Source organism: Polypterus senegalus, chromosome 11 (assembly GCF_016835505.1).
Source record: "Polypterus senegalus isolate Bchr_013 chromosome 11, ASM1683550v1, whole genome shotgun sequence".
Lineage (NCBI taxonomy): Eukaryota > Metazoa > Chordata > Cladistia > Polypteriformes > Polypteridae > Polypterus > Polypterus senegalus.
In genome coordinates this window covers 2,838,784-2,861,321 of record NC_053164.1, presented here as the reverse complement: position 1 = coordinate 2,861,321, position 22,538 = coordinate 2,838,784, and the positions used below count along the sequence as shown (strand labels likewise).

General features: G+C 40.4%; 1 protein-coding gene across 3 annotated transcripts in view; it reads right to left on the bottom strand.

Moving 5' to 3' along the window:
- lrfn1 (leucine rich repeat and fibronectin type III domain containing 1) overlaps window positions 1–22,538 on the bottom strand; it is a 582,403-nt gene that overhangs the window by 173,177 nt on the left and 386,688 nt on the right. For 2 of the 3 annotated variants that reach the window (XM_039768028.1, XM_039768030.1), the window contains one exon: window positions 17,628–17,778. The gene's annotated coding sequence lies outside the window, so the exon portion shown is untranslated. The remainder of the gene's footprint in view (window positions 1–17,627; window positions 17,779–22,538) is intronic. The other variant, XM_039768029.1, reaches the window with a different exon arrangement.

Here is a 22,538-nt window from a genome sequence, read left to right as displayed (position 1 = left end):
TACAAAGTTTTTTGGGAATTTTTTCTTGTCTTCTTACAAGGTCAAGGCTTGGGTTGGGTGTCAAAAAACAAGGCCTGTTAAAACCTATTGAGGCATTCCTTGTGTGATTTTGGGCTATAAAAGAAATTAACTGTTTCTGTTTTTGTTACGTGGGGATCAAATAATTTCTGTGCCTGTGTCCTCCAAGTTTACACTTTCATAAGAACATAAATTTAAAAAGAAAGAGTCATTAATGATAAAATAACTCATTAAATAGATATTTGAACAATTGACAAACTCATTCATTAGTGAACTGTTTCTTCTTCTCCAGGGTTTTTTGGACCCTGCCCTTTCCTCTTGAGTAGGGTCACGAGGAAGCTGGACCCAGTCCCATAAGGCAGGAACATATCCTGGACAAAAACGCCAGCCCATTAGCGTGTCAACACACACAAAAATATCAGTATCAATTTATCATCACCAGTCAAATTAACCAGTGTGGACTGGCAGAGGACGCCCACGAGGACAAAAGAAGGACATGCAAACTCCACACGGGGATCACCCCGGTCTGCTTGTTACAAGGCAGCAGTGCTACCACTACACCAATGTGCCATCCTGGGCATTTTCATTTGCCCGTTCTTGTATCTCAATGTCTTGTTTCATTAATAAAGGGTTTAGCTCTAAAATGAATAGCTGTACAAAGGGATGAAAAATCCAAAAACGAGTCAAAGTTAATGACAGGTAAGGAGACAGCACCAAATGAAACCATGACTCCATTGCCTACTGTTATTAAGATGTAACATGATTAAAGTCAAAACACTCCACAGTGGGGTAATAAAGAGTTGAAAAAGAAGCTGCACAGGAAAAAATGGACAGATACAGCATACAGTATAAGACTAATAACTCCAGTGAGAATCGTAGGACATATGAGAAGAAGAGGGCAGCCATTAAGAAGGATATTAGGGAGGCTAAAAGGCAGTTAGAGAGGAATATAACAGATAAGGTGAAAGACAACTCAAAGAGATTCTTTCAGTATTTCCACAGAAAAAAAACACTCAAGGAAAAGCCGAAGCGCATCAGGAATAGTAAAAAAATACAGACAGTGAAACAGCAGAAGCTCTAAACTTGAATTTTTATGACGTCTTCACAAGTTTCTCCCATCAGTAAAAGGGACTACTAAGGAGGTACTAAGAGATTTAGAAATTGTAGAGAGAGAAGTGCAGCTCAGATTAAAAAGGCTGAAATCAAAAAATCAACAGAATCAGATAATATTTGTGACAGACTTCTTAAGGAGGTTAGCAAGTACAGATATAAACCCTTGACATATATTTTTAGGAAGTCACTGCGCACTGGGAAAATTCCAAAGGAATGAAAAATGGCAAATATTATCCAGTTATATAAGAAAGGTGATCAGGCAGATCCAAGCAACTATAAGCCAGTAAGTTTAATATGTATCACAGGGAAATGAATGGAAGTAAATATTAAGGGAATGATTAAAGAACACATGACACATGGCACAGTCAGCATGGGTTCAGAAGAAGAGGTCGTGTTTTACCAACATGCTGGAATTCTGTGAGGAAGCAACAAAAGGATATGATCAAAGTGGAGCACATGATATGTAGTATGTTGACTTTTAGAAAACATTTGATAAGGTGCCACATGAGAGGTTGGGCATCAAACTAAAAGAAGTGGGAGTTCATGCTGCAAAACTGGATCATACACAGGAAGCAAAGGGTGATAGTGAAAGGAACCTCATCAGAATTGAGTGATGTTAAGAGTGGAGTCCAGCAGGGGTCAGTGCTAGGGCTGCTGCCATTTTTAATATATATATAAATGATTTGGATAGGAATATAGTGTTCAGGAAAATTAGGATGTCTAACAGAATGTTTGTTTATATAGCGCCTTGATGTGTGGAGTACAAGTCACAGAAGGTTCTGCTTTATAACACACTGGTGAGGCCACATCTGGAGTCCTGGGTGCAGTTTTGGTCTTCATGCTACAAAAAGGACACAGCAGCACTTAAAAAAATCCAGAGAAGAGTGACTAGGCTGATTCCAGGGCTACAGGGAATGAGTTACGAGGAAAGATTAAGAGAGCTGAGCCTTTACAGTTTAAGCAAAATAAGAGAAAATATGATTGAAGTGTTTAAAATTATAAAAGGGAATTAGCTCATTGGATTGAGATTTTATTTTAAAATGAGTCCATTAAGAACACTGGGACACAGTTGGAAACTTGTTAAGGGTCGCCAAGTACAAACTGAGATCTACTGTACTAAAGAGCTTCAGTAAATCACTAATAAAGAACAAATAAAGTTCTATCTATCTATCTATCTATCTATCTATCTATCTATCTATCTATCTATCTATCTATCTAATTCCTTTCATCATTTTAAATGCTTCATTACAATATTAGAATAATCTAGATAAGAACAGGCCATTCAATCCAACAAAGCTTGCCAGTCCTATCCACTTAATTCTTCTAAAATAACATGTTTCTGCAAAATTTATCCTGAAGAACTTTCCAACTGTGTCCCCGTTTTCTTCATGAATTCATGTTAAAATAACCATCTCAATCCACTGAACTGATTCATTGGAACAATCTGGACGAGAACAGGCCATTCAGCCCAACAGAGCTTGCCAGTCCTATTCACTTAGTGCCTCCAAAATAACATCAAGTTGTGTGTTGAAAGTCCCTAAAGTCCTACTGTCTACCACACAACTTGGTCACTTATTCCATGTGTCCGTGGCTTTCTGTGGTAAAGAAAAACTTCCTAATGTTTGTGTGTGTGTTTTTTTTGTGGTATTGGAAACTTGCACTCTTAGATGGCGGGACAGAAACAATGAGTTCAACTTAAAATTTTAACCTGATTATGCTAACAGCAATAAATATATAAGCATTTACATGTTTACAGGGTCCTTGTTGTCATGTGCACAAAAGACAGTAAAATTCTTACTAACACGAAGTCACTTAAACAGCCCAGCACAGATGCAGGTGTTTTAGTATGTGTTGCTCAATTTTCACAAAATTGTGAAGGGTGTGCCCAGCCGGGATGCCTGGAAGGCCCGGGAGACGGACTATGCCTCCCCTGGACCACGAGAGGGCAGCCGACCTGGTTTGTATGGGGGCCACGGGAACTGAGCATGGAAGCTGAATCCTGTAAGGGCCCGTGGCCACTGCCAGGGTGTGCCCAGAAGATTGAGGAGACCTGGATGTCAGCACTTCCGTCACACCCGGAATTGCTGCCAAAGGATTACCAGGGACACCCGGAGTGCTTCCGGTTGCTCATGCGGCACTCCTGCCACACCAGGAAGTGCCGCAGGAAAATCATCAGAGGGCATCTGGAGCACGTCCAGGTGGGTATAAAAGAGGCCACCTTCCTCCAGTCATTGGCCGGAGTCGGGAGGAAGAGGACAAAGCTCGGGAAGGAGGAACGGAGGCGGTGAAGGAAGGAAGGACTGTTGGAAGGCCCGGACTTAAGGTTGTTTGGTGCAGGGACACTGGGTTGGGTGCTGGACTATTGTAAATAGTGTAAATAACCGTGTGTGTGTGTTTGTGTGTGTGTGTGTGTGTGTGTCTGTGTCTGTGTTTTGGAACTGCTGGTGTCTGCCTGTTGATGTTCGGGCTGGTTTACCACAAGGGTCAGAAATGTTATTAAGGAAATTTATACAACTTGGTACATTATTCAAGGTGAACTGTACCTTGTGTGCCTAGTGCAATGGCAACCCTTTCAAGCCCCGATTCGCAAAGCATGTTGGGTTGGCTCCAGGGGGCACGGGTGATTTTACAATATCTTTGTATTACAACTGGGGACAGGAAGCACTAAATAAATAAAGATTAGACATTCTCCTATTTTTCTTCCTTTTTAAATGCACAAGCACAGCTGTGATGTCAGCAGAGCACTTAAAGACGTGGCTCTGTTTGAAAAATGGTGCATTTTTTATTCCTTTTTAAAATATAAAACTTCACTTTACTGCTCATTGTGTTTCCAGGCATAATAAACTTGACAGCTCCATCACCAGCGACAGGCCATTTTCTTTTTTAGATAGCTATGTTCAATGTGCTGTAAAACACATTTAGATGGTTTAGTCAGCTTCCTCCTGAGTGCACATCCCACTCATCTTTGGATTCAATCAATCAATCAATCAATCAATCAAGGTTTCTTTTATATAGCTCCTTTCAAAGTATTACCACCTCAAGGTACTTTATGGGTGCAGTTTATTTAATAAGAGCAGAAGTGACAGGTGAAATGGGTCACTCAAGGAGTTGCTGGTGGGGATTGAACCCTGTAAGTGCCAGGCAGGATTAACTGGCCCACCTAGGAGAAAAGGGGGTCCCTTGCCAAGAAGGGAGGCTGGAAAGGAAAGACAACGTGCGGCTCTGAAGAAATGGGCGTTTTTTTAATGGCTAATCAGTTTGGCCGTGTCAGTCTCTCGGCGCGCTCACGTAAACCGCGGCGAGTTGATGGGGTAATTGGGCGAGATGCACCTGCATGTAAAGGTGCGATCGTTCTCAATTGCTTCATCAGCTTCCTGCAGTGCGTGTACAAGACGCTGCGCCCACAGCGGCGTATAAGTACAGGCCGGCAAAGAAGATGGAAGCGACAAAAGAGAAAAAAACGAAAGAGGAAAAACAAAAGAGAGAGAAAGGCTTTGCAGAACAAGAGTGCAGCATTGGGGCAGATAAAGAGGACAAGCCAGCCGGCTAGAGAAAGAGAGAAGGCAGCACAGTCAGGGGTCCTGCAATGAAGTGAGGGATCGGCACTCTAGGGACGGATCGTACCCATTGACTGTGCTGAGGAGTAGGTGCGATCGAGGTGGCATCCTCTCCAGGGATCCGAGGGACAACTGCGTGGGCATGAAGGGTGATGAGAGCACAACCAACCCCAAGCGGTCTGGCAGACTGCGGCTGCTGAAGTCTCCCCAGCTGAACGAGCAATGGGTGAGCTGGAAGACTTGGAAGGAGTTGGGCTTGACTAATTTGACCCAGTGTCTGGTGGTTTTTATTCTCGTTTTTAGCCTGGTTTTAAACATTTGGATTTTTTCACTGTTTTTATTAATTACTTTGAACTTTGAGAACTGCACTTTTGGACACAAACTGTTTTGATCTTTTATAATTTTAATAAAAACATTTGCACTTTACACCATCCCGTTGCTTAGCATGTGCTTTGTCCCCATCTGCCAGCTCATTTGGTTATGTTATTGACAGTGTCGGGTTCAAGAAGCTCCCAAAAAAGGAAGAGTGGGCATGGAGTTGGACACGCACTATCACAGAGCGATGGACTGAAATCCCATCCAGTATGTGTATGGGACCCGGGCAGGAGGGTAAAACAAAGGACTGGTGGGAGAACTCTCCTATTTCAGAAAATATGTATCCCACATCCACTAGATGGCAGCATCCCAGGACTCCAGTAACAATGTGGACACCTGCAGAGCATGATGGCAGTTATAGTACCGTGAGTCAGCCCTGCTGGGTCCCTTGGGTGCCACCGAGGGGAGCTGTGGGGATTCGTGATCCCTGTTGTTCAGGGCTTCCGTTTGACCCAGAAGTTCTTTCATAGGGCTATACCCTGGCACCAGAAGTACTCATGGGTCCAACATAAAAGGAAGCCGTTAAGCCTCCTCCAGTTAAGTCAGAGTCAGGAGGAAGGAAGGCAACACTCTTGGGAGGGATGCAAACTGTGAGAGTAGAGAGGAGGAAAGAAGAGAAAGAAGAAATTGATTAGAATTATGTTTGTGCAACCTTAGAAGAAACCTTTGTAATGTATTTTGTCAGTAAAAACTTGTGTTGTAAATCCATGACTAGATTTCTGTTGGTTGTGTCCAGAATTTGGGACTTGGTGGATGCCACCTATGAGTCACAACTGGAATCATTGAGCTGGCCAATTCAGCTCACTATCCAGTAAGGGTCCATAAACACCTCCTGATTTTTTCACCTAAAAGGGGCTTTGTTTGTAATTACTTGGCACATAGTGGAAGCATTTAGATATTTTCATAATTTTAAGAGATCTTTGTTTCTGTCACTCTTCACATTTCCTTTAAGAACCTTGATGTCTGCCATGATACATCAATCAAGCTGAGCAATTGTTATTCTGACTTGTTAAAGCTTACCTGTCATGTGCTATCAATGCTTGTCTGCCACTGTGGCACAGCTGACATCTTTGTGTTTGTGAATTTGGGACAAAACCACACGGTATAAAAACTTCAAATTCTGTCATTGATAGGATTAGTTCAGGTCATCTAACTCTTTTGTTTAGCTGCAAGTCTACACATAAAGAGTGAACTTCACTGGCTCACCCAAAAAACTGACACAGAGCTTTGAATCCTGATCCTTGAGCTTCTCTCTAGTAACTGAGGACACACAGCCTTACTTGTTAAAATTCAGTTTTTTTTTTGCTTGTTTTCATTTTAGTTACAACTAGTTCAACTGCCCAGTATAAGAAAATGGAGGAAAAACTGTTCTCTGTAAATTCAGCATGGCTAAACACAACACACAATGATAAAAAAATATGAACTCCTAGACAAAAGCTGTAATCCTGCAAGACAATGAGTGTGTTCACTTGTACACCCAAAACCGGGATAAGGCAAGTAACCTGGTTAGCAATAGAATCCCTAAAGCCTGCAAAAATTTTCATTGTCCCTGACCATCCTACCATTCTTGACATATGCAAGGAAACTCATAGCTCCTTTTCACTGCGCCAATTTACCGATAATAAGGACTTTTGTTTTGCAAATGTGTCAACTAACGGCATGCAGGCTCCACTCACAAATCCCTCATTCAACTAGCTGAAGCAATCAGCCCACCAGAACTTTAAATTCCAGCTCAAGCCCGCGTTGAAGTTTTTATCTGGCAATGAGTTATAAGGAATTAAATAGGAAATAAAATATCGTGATTTGGAATACATACATTTCATGTGTGTTCCATGTCTACAATGATCTGTGTAAATGTAGGATGACACAGGAAATGTGAGGCAAGAAATGTTGAACACATAGGTAAACAGACAGTTTTTTCATATGTTATTGTAATAACAATATAATGTTGATGGGAAGTATAGAATGTGTGAAGATAGAAGTCCAAATTAAAAAAAAAAAAACACATTCACAAAAGGTTTTATTCAAGAATAAAATCAAAGAAGAATAAATTATACAAATAACATATGGTTGTGAATGTGTAAAAACTGAAGTCCAAATATCAGTCGATATAAAATAAAGGCATTTGCATGCATGTGTGTGTTTAACACTAGAATTCCTGAAGCCTACGGAAAAACTTGTAATCCTGGCCCACCTTAAATTCCTTCGTATCTCTCAGTCAGTGTCATTTATACACCTCACATTATTATTAGTATAACAAGGAAAAACTTTCTGCTTTAGGTATGTGTTCAGCATTTCTTGCATTTCTCACATCTCCTTTCATGATAGACTTACCCAGATGTTTGTAGACATGGAACACACATGAAATGCATTTATTCTACATAACAATATACTGTATTATTTACCCACTACAACTCCAGGCACCTCACATGAAGATAAGGAGCCTTGGCTAGAGTTGAGAGTGCTTCCCCCCAAGTTGAGCTTCTTCTTTGGGGGTCATGGGGGTGGGATTTAGGACAGCAGGCTGCTTGCGCTGATCGACATATTTACAAAACAGAAGACGCTGATGGAGAGGTGTGAAGGGATTTAAGGTGGGCCAGGATTACAAGATTTTTCGTAGGCTTTAGGAATTCTAGTGTTAAATTGAAAATATTGAGGCAGACAATATTTCAGCCAGTAGAAGGACTAATACGATTGACCAAGCATTTTCGTTGTGGATCCTTCCTCCGTTTTTTACTTGTGGCTGCTGGATGTGTGTATGCATCAAAGACACACTAAATCTAAAACCCATTTAAAGTTTACATGGCCACATTTTGGCTACTCATGGAGAACTCTAAGTGTGTTCACCAGTTTACTCAGACACCGATATCCTGGTTTCTTTAACTGGAATAAGACTATAGATGGAATTTTTGAAACCAACTATCTGCGAATAACTGGGTTATGAACCTCCATGTAAACACACTCAGTAATTAATTGAGATGAAAACGCTGTACCTGTCTGGGGTGATTCTTATTTGTCCACTACAAAGCTTTGTGCATGCTGATGAAAAGAACTTTCAGCCAACAAATTATTCAGCAAAAGTCTGTCAAGAAATGTGAATGGGGGCTTCTTCACACCACCAACAAATGTCTATTGTGGAACTTGACCCGGACACAGACAGACGGACATCGTTTTTCACCCAAACACACATTTATTTACAATGGTTATATTTACAAGTTCAGTTAGTGCACGTCCCAGTGCCTCAAGCACCGATCCCCCAAAGTCCAGGCCTCACAGTCTAAATGCCTTTCTCCTGGCCGCCTCCAGTCCTCTCTCGGCCCCTTATATAGGATCCTGGATGGGCTCCAGCTGCTTCCCAGCATTCCTCCGCAGACAGGCCCCATTGTGGCAGAAGTGCCGGCTGCGCACCCAGAAGCCTTCCGGGTGTCCCCTGTCTTCTTCCCCTCAGCACTTCCTGGTGTGGCGGAAGTGCTGGGCTCCAGGTTTCTTCAGGCACTGGGGCGCCGCCTGGCGGTGGCCACGGGCCCCTACAGGGTTGGGCTTCCAAGCCCTCTACCCGTGGCCCCCAACACAACCAGGGCGGTCGCCCCCTCATGGTCTGGAGGAGGTACAAGCCCTCCTCCGGTCGTCCTGGGCGTCCCGGCTTGGCTCCACCCTCAGCCGGATGCCACACTATATAATGCCTCTTGGGACTGGGACTGTCAAATCAGAAGTGTTGTGTCTTTTAATTATCTTCTTTTTTAATCAAACTGGTATGTTTGCGTGTGTGTGTATACTGTTACTTTGTATGTATCTATTTATTCATTAATTATCTCCAAAAAGACATATTTTTCCATTCGGGATTCATTAAGTATCTATCTATCTATCTATCTATCTATCTATCTATCTATCTATCTATCTATCTATCTATCTATCTATCTATCTATAACAAATAACCTGAATTGTTATTTACAAGTAAAAACCCAGGAAAAAAAGGATATTTCAAATCATAACACTGTTATGGTATCTTTGTGCAACAAGAACACTGTTAGCATCATGGGAAGAGCGATAACCTTCAGTTTCTGTTAGCAATCCCCCCCATTACCCTTCAGCATTGCTGAAACCAGTGATGGCAACACACAGCACGGTCTCCTTTTCATCCTTTTCTACTGAAAGTCTCCTCTTTGGCAAATCCTTTCAAAGCATATCAAAGGGTATATATATCTTCCTTTCTGGACACCTGGTACCACATTAGAATTAAGCCCGACTATCATGCTACCATTCCAGCATTGAGCATTGCCCAGCTTGTGAAGAGGTCTCTGCCAACCACTACAGTACTTTCTCGCAAACCCATATTATGGGTTCAGAGATGATTTTCAATCACCTGTTTATATTTTTTTTTAACTTTTTGGGACCCTCCTCAAGCTTCAGACCCTTCGTATTAAAAAAAAGCCCCAAATGCCTGTCAGCACATCAGATCCTCCTCAGGAGGCAGATGCAGATGTCCTAGAGATGAAGAGATATACAGAGGCCACACCACAAGATGCAAACCACTAGTTAGCCCCAAAAACAGGACGGTCAGATTCCAGTTTCTAAAAGATGACTTAAAATAGCCTGCAGAATTGTGGATAGCATACAATGCTAGGTACATTTTTTAGGAACAAACGCAGCTATTCTTTATCAGATAAGAGGGAAATCAAATAGTTGTTGACAATGCTTTATCATCATACTTAGAAGTTATGAGGTTTTGGGACAAAAATCCAAGATTTATAGAGGAAAGCATGTAATGCCAATAGGAAGGAAAGGAACTTTGATACATGGCATTGTTTGACTTTGTTTTTCCATGTTTGATATATAACTTTATTGATTTATGTGATTCAGCTGGCCAGGGATCTTTTAATTTTTAGCCCCAAAGGGGAAACATATTTGGCATTAAAGTAATAAAGTAGACCACAGAGTGTTAGTGGGACTTTAACAAGTCCCAATGGGAGAAGTGTGAGAGAATAATTTAGAAGTAACAGTAGTTATGTATTTTGGTTTGCAATGCACATATATACACATTTGTTTTTCTAATGTCATGAAGAGACTGCTGAAATGGTCAAGTAAACATATAGAATGATCCAGGGAGATGGATCAAGAAACTGGCCAATGTAATGTTCTTCCATGCACCTGGTAAGACTTGCTAGTTGGCACGTATGCAGTTTTCATAACAGAATAAGAGCTGAATTTTAGAGATATTGAGAAACAAGAACATAAAGAAGACTTAATTTAGACAGGTTGTGGTCTATGCTAAAGCACCTCAAGTCTTTTAACCAATTAGAGTATGATTTGTAAGCATCAATTCAGTACTGTTATGCAAATTCAATTGTCTATAAGTATAACTCTACCTGTACTTTTGGACCCTTGTGATTATTCTGTAACAGACTGCTGTGATGGATGCTCCCTGTTCAGCATGGTGCTGCAAGTTTAAATAAATTTACACAGATGGACAAGCTTTCTCCTGCCTGATTAACGACTCAAAAGGGTTTTATCAAACTTGTCCTAGTAGAGATAAGTTTTTTATTTTAAATGTCAAATTCTACTATACTAGCTGTTTAACCAACTTTATTTCATATAGTGCCTTTCATATCTATCTATCTATCTATCTATTAAATGTTCTTGTTCAGGCTTGTGTGCTGCACAATTCATCTTACAGCTGAGCAGATTATGTTTATCCACACTGTAATGTTCAGTCCCTTTAGTTCAATTATGATTTTTATTGTATTCCCTTTGGATTTATATCTTGTTGACATTAAGGATAAATGTCTGTTTAAAATGTTCCCATTATAAAAGTTTTGTTGGTCTTAGTAAAATTGTTTGTGTAAATCCTGTAGGCCGCTTTGAAATGGTTTACTCCTACTTGCACTGCTTGATCCCTCGTAATTTGAATGTTTTTGTGTTATTTAACTTTAAGTCTTAAGTAAATAAATAAGACCTGTTTTCCTTAACTGACTTTTACAAGCGGTGTTTTTAAAGGATGCAAAATATCGTCTTATTATCGTTATCATCAGAGTCCCAGAAAATATCAAGATATGATTTCCTGCCAATATAGCACACACGTACTATACACTCACCGTACATTAGCTGTTAGGTGGTGAAGGGCAGAGAGATAGTTAGGCAATTAGAGACGGGATGATTAGAGGGCCAGAATGACTGCGGTTAGCAATTTAGCCAGGACATCAGGATAAACTCTACTCTTTAAGAAGGATGCCACAGAGAGTCAGGGCCTCAGTTTTATGTCTCATCCGAAGTTCAGCACCATTTTTACTGCACTGGTGCATTGGGATCCACACACAGAGCACATGTAAGTGCCCCCTGATGGTCTCACCAACATCTCTTCCAACAGCAACCCAAGCTTTTCCTAGATGGTCTCGCATCCGATTACTAGCTGGACTCAAACATGCTTAGCCTCAGGCTGATGACCTCTGCTGATTAACAACATTCTTAGTTCATTTCCTTTCATTGTTATTGCACTTTTTAAAATTTTCTATTTCTCTTATTCTTTTTTATTTTGCGTATTTGAATTTCTTTACTTAATACAGTTAATTCAATATTTTGAGAAATTTTGTTAGTAACATTTTTAGATTGGTCTTTGGCCATCTCATTTGGGCAGAACTACAACAGCTAGTGTGCCAATGTGATTTGCCTTTTTTGATAGCTGGCACACTTGTGCTATAAAAGAGAGCAGCATACATTGTGAAGTGTCCAAGCCTACACCAAACGAAGAAAAGACCTTTGTGATAAACTCAGCACTCGAGCAAACAGAAGAAACAAAGCTTCTCTCAGAATGGTTGGATTTTGTCCTTTTTTGTCCTTTTGTCCCGTAAAACTTTAGTGAAGAATGTACTGGCTTTAATGAGAATGTTGTTTTCAGTACAAGTTTGACTTTTTCCTTTTAATGTGATGAAATATAAAAGGCATATGCAGTGCAACAATAACCGCCAATGACCTTGACTGCTCTTCTGCTTTTCCCTGAAAAGAAAACAGTTTAAAATCTCTGCTGCTCACCACAATATCTGTTTGATAAATATGTCAACTGTCCTATTGAACACGTAACCATAACATAGAATGGTCATGTGCTGTATATCATCAGCAGCCCCGAATTGGGACATTAACAATAGAATCCACAAATCTTGTGCCTGCTTTCTAGTGTTTGAATTTTTGTTTCTAGCTTTGAATATGTTCAGTTTGCTTTATTTTTTAAACTTGATTTGGATCACTGGTTTTAATCATTGCTTTACTGGTGTCAACTTTTTGCCTGCCATTGGACTTCTCTTTTTCTTTGTCCTTCATTTGTTGGTCTTTAAATGATTTTATTTAATGTGACTCCTCTGTTTGTTTGTCTGGGTCAAATCTTGCAACTGATTTTAAATCCACTTTTGCCAAAATAAATTTCTTCAAATTTTGCTTATGTGTTCAGTATCGATGACAATACAATAATCCGTCAAAACCAATGCAATGACGTAACAAATTTCGGCATAATCAATGGTTATGTAATTTCATTTAATGCACACACAACAATGACAGAGTGAGAATATAGTGCGATATAGGAGCACACAAGAGAGAGATGCATCGGATTGCCACTACTTGCCTCTTCCAGTGAGCGGAGTCTGTAAATATGAGTGCCGACTTTACTTGTTTACTCGTGAGAAGGGGTAGCCTTGGTGATCGCGGTTAGGAAGTATTGGCGTAAGCTTGCCGATCAATCGTTGATTTTTTTTTTTGCAGCGACTGAGCACTAATCCCATAAGAGCCTAAACAGAAAAATCGAGACCAAAAAAATATATTTATAAAAAAAAAATAAAATAAAGCAATTTTATTTACTTTACTTATAAATATACTAGAAAAGAAAAAAAATATTTTTCTTTAACAACAATTTTCGTGGTTATACGTGACTAAATAAAATCGTGGCCTGCACATAAATTAATTAATTCAATCAATTAATAGAATAGCTACTTTCATCATAAAATATGTAAAAAAAAAAAAAACAGCATTGTAATTCCCCAGCATGCTTAATAAGTTTCAAGAATTGATTGAATTATATGCGACCCATGATTTTATTTAGTCACATATGACTATGAAAAATGTATTTTTTCATTTCTATAAGTAAGGTAAATAAAATTGTTTAACTTATTTGTTTATATATATATGAAAGAATAAAGTTACGTTAAAAACCAAGCACACCATTGTTTTTCTTGTGAAATTCCCAATAAGTTTGATGTGTCACATGACCCTCTTCCTATTGAAAAAACAAAAGTTGGATCCAAAATGGCCGACTTCCAAATGGCCACCATGGTCACCACCCATCTTGAAAAGTTTCCCCCCTCACATTTACTAATGTGCCACAAACAGGAAGTTAATATCACCAACCATTTCCATTTTATTAAGGTGTATCCATATAAATGGCCCACCCTATATATATATATATATATATAAACTCTCCTTCTCTAAATAATGTGTTATTTTCTATTATGACCGCATACCAGCTATCCAAAACAGTGCAAGAAGCAACACCAGATCCACCATCTCACGTTCAAATCAAAATAACTGCTTCTTCTTGACTTGGGGCTTTAGTTATGTTTCGTTTATGACAGTTTACCAGATCATTTGACCCCTGTCTATTTACTCTTCCTGACTTTGTTATTTCCAAACCTCTGTCACTTGTCTGTTTCACCTGTTGGGAAAGAATTGCTATATTGCTAGGATTCAAATGCTTATTTTATGTCTTTATTGTACAATTGTGACACATTTATATATGTTACTAATTCTTTTCTGTATGATTTACTGTATTTTTGACATTTTATATGTTTGTATCTAGTAGCACTGCCACCTTGCAGTTAGGAGACCTGGGTTCGCTTCCCGAGTCTTCCCTGCAAGGAGTTTGCATTTTCTCCCTTTGTCTGCATGGATTTCCTCCAGGTGCTCCGATTTCCTCCCACAGTCCAAAGACATGCAGGCCAGATGCATTGGCGATCCTAATTTGTCCCTAGTGCATGCTTAGTGTGTGTGCCCTGTGGTGGGCTGGCGCCCTGCCCGGGGTTTGTTGCCTGCCTTGCACCCTGTGTTGGCTGGGGATTGGGTCCAGCAGACCCCTGTGACCCTGTAGTTAGGATATAGCGGGTTGGATAATGGTTGGATTGATGGATGTTGGCATCTAAGCCTGTGTTATCTTCCATGTGTTTTGTGTGTGGTCCCCCAAAAGGCAGGGACACTGGCCAGTCACTGTCCTCCACCCTATAAATCCATGGGGGTCTCCCACAGTTCCAGGCGGTTCATTGTGAATGCACTAGGGAGTCAGTGAGTTTACTTGTGTTTATTGTTATTCTGTAATTTATTGGATTTCTGGATTTTCAACTTTCTGCTCCGTTTTTTGACTTTTCTTTGGATGCTGTGTTGTATCTTTGTTTGCCTTGGATTGCCTTGCTGGCAACTCTTTTATATCTTTTGTCCTCATCAGAGCTTCATTGTGTGAAAATAAGCTTTTTCATTTTACTAAGTTCCTATGTTTGCTGACATATTGTACTGTTAATATGGGGGTGAGCAACACTGGAGCACCCCAAGGAACCATCCCATCTTGTTTTCTCTCCACTCTGCACACCTCAGACTAGAAATTTAACACCAGGCCATGTCACTTGCAGCAGCTCTTAGAGTGTGCTTTTGGATTGTCTTATTGTTTCAGACAACTCCTTTATCTCTTTGGTGCTCTTTGAAGTATTATAGAGCATTGTTTTAGAAAAATACATCTTTTTTTTTAATAAAGAAATCTGCCCCAACCACCCCAGTGGTCATTTTCGGAATTACTTTCAGAACGTTTGTGTTTTGAAACATCTAGTTCATGACAAGAATTGCCTGCTGGTCACAAGAACCCTTTTGCAAGAGAGTAATAATGTCACCTCTTCTTCCCTGAGACTGAACTGATGGAGTATACCTTTAGCTCAGTTGACTGTTTTTTTTTTTTTTAATTTTTCATGAAAGAGTAGTGTTATATGATCATGGTGTGCATAAAAGAAACCAACTGTAACATTATAAGTATTATTGTGATGCACTGGTCAGGCTGCATCTTGGAGTACAGTGATCCCTCGCTATAACGCGATTCAACTTTCGAAGCTTCACTCAATAGAGGATTTTAAATGTAAGCATATCTAAATATATATCACGGATATTTCTCTGGTTTGCGGATTTCTGCTGACAATGGGTCTTTCAATTTATGGTACATGCTTCCTCTGTTTGTTTGCCCAGTTGATTTCATACAAGGAACGCTATTGGCTGATGGCTGAGAAGCTACCCAATCAGAGCACGTATTACGTATTAAATAAAAATCCTCAATGATGGCGCTTCGCACACTTCAAAGCTCTAACAGCCCGTATTGATTTTTGATTGTTTGCTTTTCTCTGTCTCTCTCGCTCTCTCTGACATTCTCTGCTCCTGACGGAGGGGTTGTGAGCAGAGGGGCTGCTTGCACAGTGGCTGTTTGCTTAGAAGATACGGACGCACAGGGTTTCAGTTGGAAACTTGTTAAGGGCACATTTCACGTAGACACTTGGAATAAGCAACCAAGTAGAATGGTAGACAGTAAGACTTTAGGGACTTTCAAAACTCGACTTGATAATTTTTTGGAAAAAATAAGTGGATAGGACTGGTGAGCTTTGTTGGTCTGAATGGCCTGTTCCCATCTAGATAGTTCTAATTCTCTAATATTTAATACCGTACATCAATCTGTGGGAAATGGGAACATCTACTAACATCTTTTGTACCATTTAAAATACCACTGAACAAAACAGCATATAATAATTCAGTCATTACATTTATATAATGTTTTTGAAGGTACTCAGAGACTTTACATAATGAGTGGGGAGCCATTTCAACCACCACTGATGTGCAGCATCCCCCTGGATGATGTGACGGCAGCCATTTTTTTTTGCCAGAGTGCTTATCACACTTTAGCTGTTATATGGTAAAGGGATGAGTGATAGTTAGCCAGTCAGAGACAGGGGATGATCAGGGGGCCAGAATGACCAGGCGATGGTGGACAATTTATCCAGGACATCGGGATACACCTTGCTCTCTACGTAGGACATCCAAGGATCTTAAATGACCACAGAGAGTCAGGACCTCGGTTTTACATAACATCTGAAGGACGGCACCATCTTTAAAGCACAGTGTCTCTGTCACTGCACTTGGGCATTGGGATCCACATTCAAAGCACAGGGTAAGCGCCCCCTGCTGGCCTTACCAACACATCTTCCAACAGCAACCAAAGCTTTTTCCTGGTTGGTCTCCAATCCAAGTATTGGCAAGGCCCGAACATGCTTAACTTCAGGTGAATGACCTGTTCATAAGTGCATGTGGTATGGCTATGATACATAATTAAATAAATTGATTCCCTAAATCCAGTGTTGTAAACACCTACAGTTACATTCCGTCACAAGAATCTCCGCAGTCCATGTGTTAATGGACTCTAGTAGAATAATCAGCTCCAAATACTTAAGCTCTGCATGTCTCTCCATTTTGTAAGTATTCCTGCAGCAAATCTGTGGCAGCCTTTGTCACTCTACTGGCTCTTGTGTGCTCTCAGCTGAACCTTTCATTGATTGTCCTACCAACTGAATCATGATGGTCAGTTTGCAAACGATTCATTCTTTTTGAACAAGTAATAGGAATCAATTCACACACACAAATGAATGAGATCCACAGGGGTGCTAGAGCACAGGCTTTTGTTTCACTGGCACATGTTTACAGTGTATGTGGGAGTCGCACGTCTCTCACCTGTCTGACCCTTTGACTCTGAGAATGCCCCAGCTACTGTCCACAAGCTGCATCTTCACCAAAATCATAAGCAGCATTCTACATATAGAATCACTGACACCTTGTTGTATTTGATTTTAATTTGTATGAATGTTCTACTTAAGTACCTACACAGTATAATAAACATAAAAATAACATTTTCTGCAAATTTAGAACTACTCATTTTCAACTTTTCTTTTTCATGTTCAGTTTCATTTGGCAAGAATTAATATTTTACATGACACATTGTATGGGAGATTTGCAAATTCTAGTTTGACAAATTTGGAAAGAAACAGCAGGCGACATTCACAACACCTGGTGGAAATCATCATGAATGCAAAGAAAATCATATAAATTTTAATCCAATACCCAGAACTCCCTTTAACAGAAGCCATTTTACGCAAAAAACACAACTCATAGCTGGCTGTGCTTTCTAAAATTAGCTCTATCGTAGGTATGGAGCAGGTGTTTATACACATCAACAAAGTACAAGAAAGATAATTAATAAAACAAGAGAGTCTGGAAGTGTCATATGGCAGTATCTCATCATTTTTTAATCTAACGTCTTAGCTACTGCAAAGCCACAATGCCTGTCAAAGCTAATGTGCTAAGGCCTTGATGATGAAGGTAGAGCCATCTTGTATAGACCCTCCTGCTTTGGGCTGCTGTATCCCTCTCCATGTCTATGTTGTGCCGCCATCGCCCTGCAGCCCTCAAGACTGGGTTAGCATGCTTAGTAAGCAGACGTGCCCATTGACTCACCATACAGTACCTGCTGCCTCGATGTGCTTTCTGCCTGAGGTGGGCAAACCCCTGTCACAGGATCTTTTCTCTGTAGTTGCCAGTCCTTTAGAAAATGTGATCAACCGGTGGCAGTCAAGCTTCAGGGTAACATCCTGTCCTGGGTGGACCACTAAAAGCAGGAAAAAAGACTCATTTAAATTTAAGAGCATACCACAATTCTAACAGTTTTCCCCTAAAATTCATGGGATGTGGCATGAAGAGGGTGGTCTTTGACTAATGTTAACAAGATAAAAAATTCTACAACAAATAAGCAGTAAGAAGAATGCAAGATGGGTGAGTATCTCTGCTTCTGAAGCACATTCTTACAGGTCTCCAGCCCTGGAGTTTCAATTAACACTGCTCAGATTTGTTACCCATAATTCCCTTACACCGTGCCTGTTAAAGAAGGTTTGTTAAACAGTAGATGACCAGGAAATGAAAACACAGTGATGGTTAAGGCAAATCAGATTGGAAGGTGAGGCCAATAAGAGAAGAACACAAACCATAAAATGAGAATGGAAATCTAGTGAGCAAACACGGGGTCCTAACACTAAAGTTTTCTTGGTAACTCCTTTAGCTACAGGAAAAAAGTGAAAGAGAATTGTGAAAGAGGGTTCTTCTGTCCAATCAGAGAATACAGATGGATACACACCACAATTTTAAATAACAAAGAATGGACAATGTCACATGCACAAACACATCTAGACGTGAATAGCACACAGAAATTGTTTCCAACAACAAAATGGCAGCGGCCATCAGAGGCTACACTAAATAATGAACGAAATACAACTAAAAATGATCATCTATCTACTATATAATAAAACACTACTCTGTGTGTGTGTGTTGTGATGGACAGCCGGGTCCCCTGCTGCATATGTTCCGGGGGAGCCACCATGAACAGCTCAATACCTCCTCCGGGACGCTTGGTGGCAGCCTCCCTAGCCGATGTTGATTTCCCAGTCTCCCGCATGGCTCCATGGGACATGGAGTCCTCCACAGCCCGGTTGGGAGCTGGGGTGGCACTAGGAGGTGCTGCCAAGACTCAAGAACCCGGCTGGACAAGTCATCAGCCCCACCCGGAGGTGCAATTGGGACCAGGTGGCCAAGCACCTGGAACACTTCTGGGTGGGCTATAAAATGGGCCAGCCTCCACCACTAAAGGGCCAGAATCAGGAGGAAGAGGATGAGGTTGCCTGAGAGGAGTGGGGGTGCAAGGTGGAGAGTTGTTGTTGGTGTGCTTAAAGTGCTTTTGGGTCTGTGTATTGCCTGTGGGTCACGGGGAAGATGTGCACCCACGGGTGAAGAAACATTAAAGCCTGTGTGATTTTTATATGTGCCTCTGCGTCAGCCTGTGCCGGGTCAGGCGCTATATAGTGCCTTTATCACAGTGTGTATATGTCACCTGCTGAACAGTCTGAATAGTCAGTATGGCTTTGGCTTAAATTTCACTTTCTATGCTGAAGTGTAAGGCAAGAGAGGCTGACACATATGAAGAAACAATGAGGGACACGTTCAAAAACGGGAAGCTTTTAAAAGGCTCTGAATGATGGGGACCCATCTACCATTGGCAGTAGTCAAAAAGCAGACGGGAATGCGCCTCAGAATGACAGAGTCTGAGAAGCAAGCTTTACGGTAACACAACTAAGAAAGGAAGGGCTAGCCAAGACAGACTGAGAGATACTCCCTGTGCAGAATGGAAGACTGACAGCCATTTCCATCTCTGACGTCACTTCCGCGTCCTCTTGCCTGGACCCTCGCCTTCCTGCTACTTGAACTCATAACCCAGAAATCAGCCATCTTGAGTGAGTTTTGTAATGAACTCACATCTGTGAAGACGTTTCCACAATTGTTTTGTGTTTTTCTTTTGTTTTAATCCTTTCAGTTAGACGGGTTCATCGAGGTGGTGCCCAGACTCTTTACCATTGTTTCTGTCCTATTTTACAGTAACTAGGCATTAGTAATAATTCCTGAACAACCAGCAAATGATCATGACACTGTGAGGTTATCACACAACACTAGTTCGATGGGAAGCACAAGGACAATAAAGGAGAACCATCTCTGGTTAAGCTTCTCTAGTATATTATGTAATCTTGCGTTGTAGCTCTTTCCCAGCTTTTTGGATTATGCAAAATTATTATTATTAAAATTAATCATAAGTAGTATTTGTCAGCCAATGTTAGATCAAATTTTACAAGTTTGTGAAATACTGTTACTTTGGGGAAAATAGGCAGAAAAAAATGACCAAAAAATGTACAGAATATGTTGGTTTAAGAATTAACAAGCTAATACCTAGACAATTAGAACAAAATAATTGGTGCGTTTTATCCTTATTAGTATTGTCCTGAAATGTCATGAAATAGTCTGCTCTATTAGTACAATACATAACGCATCAGCTAATGTATGAATTATCATTTAATGACATTTATCACACTTTGAAAGAACATGAACTCATGATCTGTTAAACATTACATAATGCCAGTTAATACCTGTCACACACGAGCGACTAGGGGGCAGTTAAAGGACCCGACAAGCAGAGCAAAACCACAAGACAGTGGACTAAGATGGTGTACTAATGGATCTGTCTTTATTTCTGCAGAAAAAACAAACAACAAAAGAGCACAACACCTTGAGTTTGTTTTGAAATCCAACTACAGACATCCAAACAGCTTCTGTGTTCCTTGTTCACCTTCGGTCCCTTGCAGATGACATCACCACCATCCCAAGATCCTTCCCAGCATTCCCATTTCCGTTCCCACTTCATGAATTCATCTGTGTTGCACCCAATGTCTGCCGATTGTACCATTCAATACTGAATGTTGCTGAATTACTTATTACTGTGGTTTACAGTATATGGGGACGGAATCCCCAACCCCTAATTTATATGTCTGTGTTTTCTTCACATACTTTATTAACTCTTTCAGGGTGGATGTCAACTTTTGTCGAAATTCAGGGGTAGAGGGCGGTAATCAGCTGTAAACTGCGACAAAACTCGCTATTATGTTTTAGTTTGACTCTTTGCTAGGTGAGTTAGCGCCTGCGATTTGAGCAAACCACCTCTAAAATGGCACTGACATTTGGTGAGACGCCAAAGCAAATGGGCGAAGCAAGATAATCCGTGGATGGCGTTTTGCATATTATCATTGAATCGCGCTTCTCAGAGATTGAAAATGAAAGTGAGGTGCCAGCATCAGCTGATCACGGCGCTGAACGCGTTTGTGTAACTTGATGCTCCTACAGCAGTGTTCACCGGGGAGGACCGCCACTTACAATGACACGAGGCACAAACCAGATTGTGTTGCCACCGCTGGCCCCAAACAACGGTGACCAGGCACCGACAGCCACTACAGAACACACAGCAAGAGACATTTTGTGTTGATTTACTGTACATATGAAACATTTGCCTTGTGTGCTTTTCAGAAAACAGCTTTTTGAGAAAAATATTCAGTGCTAAAAGAGTTAATAAAAGTTAATTATAAAGTGTTCCCAAAGATTTTTTTTATTGTAGTCGCCGAAAATACTTGGCTCCGGCGTGCTTCCAAATTGCACTGGAAACCAACTTTAATCTGTTGCGGCATTCAACGAATGTACTTTGCCGAACATGCTCGACTCCGGCGTGCTGACAAATTGCATTGGGGACCGACTATAGCCGGTTTCGCCGGTTTAAGGGTTAATGCCTGTAAAAATTCTTGCAGTGATACAAGCAGGCCAGAATATTAATCAGCAATTTTACAGACTGTACAACTCATGAACAGCACACTCACATATGATAATTAAAACCGGTGTAACGAATGTGTGAAGATATTTGTCACCAATCAGCTAAACATTAGTGAATGCTCAACATGAGTAATGTTCTAACAAATGGTAAAGAATCCCTTACTAGCCATTTGTTAAATAATTTGTAAATGTTTTAAAGTGCATTATCTAATGTATGAATTGTAATTTAAAGATGCTTATAACTACTTGAATGAACATGAGCTCACAATCTGTTAAACATTACTTAATACTTCTTAATGCTTTATTAATGGAAGTTATTATAAAGTGTTAGCATTAATTATTATATATTATTTGGTTATATATATATATAACTACAAGTAAGGGTGGACTGCACGATAACGTGCAGTGAATACACATGAGCATTCCTAGTTTTCAGACTCTTTTTTCTGTACATTTACCATTCATTTGCTCAGAGGTTGATGCGCTTGCTGCTTCCTGAGCAGCTCTTTATTTCTCCACCCTAGCAGCCCGCTTCTTCTCTTCATTCACTGGCATCTTTTTGCATTAAAACTGATTAAGTCGGTGTTTGTGTTGCAATTACTTAGTATGTTTTCCTTACTTTTTCACTTAAACTGGCACTTCAGTCTTCAATGTGCCTCAAGAATGACTTAAGATATGAAGAGGTAGGGGAAGTGACGGCGAAGGTGGTAGGGATAAGAAAGGCGCCCGTACACATGTGCCGCACAGCCGCCCTGCTGCCCGCTGCCATGTGTTGATTCTACAGTAAAATAAAAATAAAAAGAGGAATAACCTTGGAGGTCAATCATCACCCCGAAAGCAGATAGTAGACAACACGTAGTATAAGTGTACCAAATTTCAGGTTAATAGTTCAAATGGTTTGTGAGCTACAGGTGATTTAAAATCCTGGACAGACAAACGGACAGCCACAGTAGCGTATTATATAAGAAGATAGTTACATATACTGTATTTCTAACTTGCTGCTTTTTCTCTTGTAACTCTAACATTGTGCTATGAACTACATTTCTTGTTTGAAAACGTGCTTTAAAAATAAAAAAGTTGTTGTTGCTGTTTCATTTAACCTCCATGTCTAATTTCTTGTTCTTTGCTTCTCTCTTTCTTTATAATTTTGTGCTTCAGCTCTCTTTAAAAAAACTG